This window comes from Biomphalaria glabrata, chromosome 6, assembly GCF_947242115.1.
Source record: "Biomphalaria glabrata chromosome 6, xgBioGlab47.1, whole genome shotgun sequence".
Lineage (NCBI taxonomy): Eukaryota > Metazoa > Mollusca > Gastropoda > Planorbidae > Biomphalaria > Biomphalaria glabrata.
In genome coordinates, this window is record NC_074716.1 from 29,868,183 (window position 1) to 29,874,182 (window position 6,000).

At 34.6% G+C, this 6,000-nt stretch overlaps 1 long non-coding RNA gene across 1 annotated transcript in view; it reads right to left on the reverse strand.

The window, feature by feature from the left end:
* Positions 1-4,089, reverse strand: part of LOC129926592 (uncharacterized) — a 41,205-nt gene extending 37,116 nt beyond the window's left edge. The window contains exon 1 of the long non-coding RNA XR_008778291.1: positions 3,626-4,089. This is a non-coding gene — a long non-coding RNA (uncharacterized LOC129926592). The remainder of the gene's footprint in view (positions 1-3,625) is intronic.
* Between the last annotated feature and the right edge of the window lie 1,911 nt (positions 4,090-6,000).

Here is a 6,000-nt window from a genome sequence, read left to right on the forward strand (position 1 = left end):
GGTGAACACGTTTCTAATAAGCTTGATCTTTGTAAGTTCATACTCTGTTTAGCAAGACGTCTTGAATTGGGTTTTAAGTATGTAAGGAAAAATAAAACTTTATGATATATAATTATACAAATATTTCCCCTTTCTTAATTACAAAGCTTATATCAACACACACTCTATCTGTGTCTTTGTATTGTAAAAAGTTTGTACATGTTATTTCTCCCACAACCAATCTCGGTTAAAATTTCGAACAATTATTTCTTGTACTTGACGAAACAAGAATAAATAAAACAAGGTTACAAAGACAGTTTGTGTGGAAACACAAACTCAAAATTGATCCCCGAAGTGGTCTAGCCAGGCAGGCTTCAATATTTTTTAGAAAGAACATCCGAATGAAATTATATCAAAGACAAATGGAGAAAGAAGATTGACAAATCTTGTGTAGTGCCCCAACGGTCCCACAGATCAAAGGATAGGTGAAAGTGAATGTAAAGTTAGATGTGAACCTGGCTTAACTAGTTCCCCTTTCAGACATTGTGGTCTATAGGGCAGATGATGTAAAGGTCATGTTTTTGTGGCCTACGGTTAACGAGGGTGTCATGTAGCCAGCACAACGACCAACCGCCTTTACTTTTACCCAACTAGTGTCAGGTACCCATTAAAGCTGGGTGGACTCAGATGCGCCCAAGGATTCCGAAGTTGAAAATCCCAGTCGTCACCAGGATTCGAACCAGGGACCCCCTGTTTGGAAGCCAAGAGCTTTACAGCTCAGCTACAGCGCCTCCCTTGGCCTAACTGATGTAATTGTTATGAAAATGCTCAATCTCTCATTCGAATCCTTAAGAATAACATATATTCATTAGTTCAAACAAAAATGAAAGGAAAAATGCGGTTTAAAAGATTTGTTTGTGTGTAAATATAGTACTTTGTATAACAGAACTTACATAAATTAACAATACAAATATAAAAACAAAAAGTGTTTGAGTGTTTAATAGTTAATAGTTGTAAAAGTAGTGTATTTTAATGAAAAAACTGCGTTCATAAGTGATTTAAAAAATTTGATTTTTCGCTTTCAGAAAAAAAAAAAGCTGTTGCATCAGAACTTTGAATGGTCTAAAATATTGTGATGTCAGATTTTCACTATCTTTTGTAGTTTACGAGATCTAAACGGGACAAATGGACAGACATTTCACACAAAACTAATAGCGTCTTTTCCCCTTTCGGGGTCGTTAAAAAGTTAATCAATTAGTTAACAATTGGTAGTTAATTATTTCGTTTGGTATCGAACCAGGAAAATAAATCATACATGACAAGTGTGGTGCAATAAGTGTAATTAGTTCCCTAGAGGAGGCTTGAGCACTAAGTCTCAATTCAAACGTACAAGTTTTGAAAAATGCATTTAAAAAGCGATCACTATAACATTTACAATACTCCATTCTCCTTTCCCAATTGGTCTAGACAAGTGCACACTGAGAAGCCAAAAGCATGACATTTTGCTAAACAAAAAACTATTGGTAATCGCATTGATTTGTTATTGTTAGTTCAGATCTATTACAAATTTAGTTTCATGACTGAACCAAAGTATTTGATATAATTACACTGAAAATTAATTACAATTAACATTAGCTTTGTTTTTTAAACGTATTGTTTATGTTTTTCTTTGTTTTTTAAATAATATTTACACTATGACTAAAATTCAAATTTTTAAAGTAATGAATATTCATTTTTTTTCAAAAATATTGTTATGTAGATACATTTTCTTTATCTCCTTCTTGAGATAATTTTTTAAATGCATTGTAAAATAAAGACATTTTACAAGTATTTGAAATGCATTGTAAATAAAGACATTTTATGAAGCACTGACATTGAAAACGAAATAATGCCACTTAATTTAATTTGTTAAATATTGATAATAATGTCAGTTTAGCTTGATTTCCTCAATTCTCCAATGATAATAATAAATATAATTCACCAATGAGTCGAGTGTTTACTGAAGGTAATTTACAGCCTCATGACCAAACACAAGAGGTCGGTCTACTCCCTGACTTGCACCCCACACAATGGAGAGGTGCTGTTGGTGGTAGAACAAGAGGAGCCAAAAGGATCAAATGGACAAGAGAAATGAATATAGAAATAATCAAATCGTTCTTCCATGTAAAAAATTGTGATGATAAACCTCTCCCAGGTTATAGGCGAAAACTCTTCCAGGAATTCAACAAAATATATATTCAACCCTTGGCATTCCTAGGAACATTCTCGTTGCCTGTCAGAGGGCGGTACTTCTGCAGACCTGCCAGATCACCAGAAAATTCCTCAGTGGAAACTGATAAAGGGACTACGATGAATTTTGTTTCCCTTTAACGAAACTTTACCCTGGCTTCGCCAGAGAATGAATACTCGCTCTTTTATAATAATAATAATAAAATAAAGATCTATGCATTAAACGTGCAGGAGTAAATTAGGGTATCTAGTGCCCGGGTAATGCTGAGCAGCCTCTCCGAGGCGCTCGGGGGAAAAAGGCAGTTAGAGAAAACAATTAAGCAAAGAACCACTGCTAAAAGGGTTCCCCAAGGACCCAATCTATTGCACAGGTTGTGATGAAAGAAAGCCTCGACATACATGTTAATATCCTAACACCGTTCTTCAAGGTGTCGTTTTTTTTATTAAGGAGGAGACCTGCATGGCTGATGAGGCAGATAAAAAGATAAAAGTTTCACAGGCATGATCGGCCTTTGATATCGAAACTAATCCGAGCATTTTGGGATACGTGCCTTCAGTAATAGGAATTTAATAATTGACATGTGCTTGGATCTTTCTAAGACCGAAATTTGTTCAGACTGGGATTTGGAGGCAAGCTTCTATAGGCCTATAATTTTAAAAAGTCTTCGATTCTTATGACAATTACGAAGAAGAAGAATTGAATCTAGTTACAATTCCTTTTTTTTTTTTTTTTTTTTTTACAATATTTGTGTTATTTTGCAAAAGGGCATTTTTTTCAGTTGGGTGTCACCCTTGATAGGTGATACCCGGTGAGGCACGCACTATCCGCACCCCTAGCGACGCGATTGCATCGCTCTATTCAGTGTTGGATTGTAACAAGTGTATTTCCTTGTTTTTAATTGGATTAGAAAACCTTTGAAAGACTTTTGTAGGTAGTGAAATGCTTATCTTATCTTATCTCTTTACCTTATATATTACAGACGTTACTTCGAAAAAAAAAAAGATAATTACGTTCTACGCATTTCATGTTTCAATCTAGCCATGCATGTTAATCAATGATAACTTTTCTTTTAAGTTTTAATACATTGATTTATTTGGAATAAATGGAGTATTGTCGGATTAAGACAAAGAAACAGTAGAAAGCTTCTTTAGTTAGCGATTAACTCAAGTATGCAAAACAAAAAAAAAAAAGAAAGAAAGGAAAACATACAAGAGAAATTATTCTTCTTGTTCATAATTAGTATTTTTATCAACATTTAACATTATATAGGCCTACATGTTTTTTCAGTTAATGAGTCTTTTAAGTCTGCAGTTAATGTATTTTGGGTATGACGTTAGGGCATATCATTTTTAATTTGTATATTTAAACAATAAATAGCTCTAATAATTCTAAACGTTGTAGTTACAAACACTTTACCTTTGCACAGTGGACTGTCCAAACGTTTCTATCGTACTGGTGTCTCCTTGTTTGATTGAAATCTCCAGCACTGATGTTTCATTTCTTGGTGCCTTCTGCTCAGTTGTTGACGCACTGCGCTTTGTAGCCACCTGCTGCTGCTCATGACAATACATTGGCTTGCAGAAAATAAATAGTTCCAAGCATCCTAAAATCCATATTAGTTTAGAACAAAGCATTGTTTCTTAATTGCCGATAGCCTTTGGTTGCTTTTTTTTTTAACGTTAATATAATCTTTTACTTTTGTAGTCTGCAGCAGTTGTTAATTTAAATCAAAGTCGAATGTACTGTTTACGTTAGGTTCCTTAGAGTGTCTTAAAGCAATAGAAGTACTCGTCAGAGAAGATGGACCTCAGAGGAATAAGGCGGGGCTATATCTTGCAGCTGACTTGCGTTTGATTGTTGTGCTTCCCGTTGTTAAGTCACGTGGGCGACTTGTAAGAACCATTATTTAAATGAGCTAAAACGAAACAATCACGGACGTATTCTGTTTTTTCAAAAGGGAAGTGAGAAAATGGAAAATGGGAGGTCGGACGGGTGTGGGTTGGAGTCGGAATACGCAACGAAGCAGCCAAACATAATAAATAAATAAACCCTCAGACTATGTCAAGAATAATGAGAAAAAGGGGGAGTAGAGGACAGTATTCAGTATGTGTTAAAAAGTGCAAAGACACATGCAAGAATTTTATTTTGGTTAGACAATGAAATATCAGATCAAAGAAAGGCTTTTCAAACTTTTGTTTACAATCTAACACCTCACCAGCTTGAAAGGATTACCTTAACACTTGCTTGGATATTAAGTCAGAGAAATTTTGTTGTGCATATAAATACAAGCTGCAAAGAGAGTTTGTGTTTTTGCACAAACTCAGAAGCGGCCAAACCCCTCAAAAATCCACCCTTAAGTTATCTGCTGCTAGTTAACGAAAATGATTTCAATGTAGGAATATTAGAAGCTACTTGCAATCCAAAACCTTCTTATCTAATTAAAAGTTTTGCAAGACGAGATTGTTGCCTAGTATTATTCTGCTGGCTGACGTTATTAGTATTAATCGATGAACTAATTAATTTGAAGATATAGTTCATTGTAAGCTTGGTTTATGTATGTGATTACATGCTTATCTAATACAATAGTAATCATGACCTCAGAAAGAATTTCTGCTTTTTTGTTTAGCTATCTAAATGGCTTAAGCATGTAGAAAATCACTACTAATAAACAGCAATTTAACACTTTCTATAAAATCTTGTTTCAGAAATACTAATTATATGTAAATGCAAAATACCTTCTTTCTTTTTAAAACAAAATAAAGACCCTAACCCTAACCCTAACCCAAAAAGTGTTTAAAAAAAATATAATTTAATGAGGAAAGAAAAGGCTTAAATATTAATTTTGAAATAAAAGGATTCACTTTGAGAAGAAAACAAAATAGCCATTCACCTTGCAAACTCATCGGCTCAAAATCTCTGTGAAATCTTGGAGAGTTGACAAGAATCTCGAAAAGGGCTCTAACGATTTTTCTAGAAATTTTACATTTGATATATATTGTTGGGAAAAGAATTACAACAGACTCATCGAACCATGGACGTAGCCAGTAATTTGATTCGGAGGGGGTTGGGGGGGAATGCCCCCCCCCTCGCCAATATATATATATATGTGTGTGTGTTTGTGTGAGTGTGTATACATAATTATTGTTTATTACATTCTGACCCTTCATTATTTCGGAAAACGTTTATTGTAGCCTAGAAAAGGTTCTATGGTTGGGGGGGGGGGCGTTGTGATGTCCCCCAGCGGGGTTCAAGGGGGAACCCCACCGCCAAGCTGTAGGGAGGTGTAAACTCAAAATCCCTTTAGCTACGCAATATAATTTTGTGTGCGTTATTTGCTTTTTATATTAAAGAGGTATTTTTTAGCTTTAAACGGCGCAGAGGGTGGGGGTTTAAACTCAAAAGCCCTCTTGGCTACGCTCATAGAATCTGGTGACTGATGAATGGATAGTCTTATATTCAAGAGGAGATTTTATCGTTAATTTCAGAGGGGGTTTTAAATTCAAAATCTTCCTTAGCTATGCTCTTGGAAATGGGGATTGTCGTTTGCATTATTTTTTTTTTGTTTCGTTTTATAGAAGAGGGGATTTAACTGCAAAATCCCCTGGTAGGATGTTTTAAACTCAAATCCCCTTGGCTGAGTGTTTGGGTATTTCCACATTCATTAATGAGTTTAATAAATTATTATTATTTTGCGCACCTTCTTCTAGGTCTAGATTTATATGCCTAACATTAGAATTGTATATACTTGTACTGATTAGGCTCATAAATAAGCTAAAACATACATTTTATCG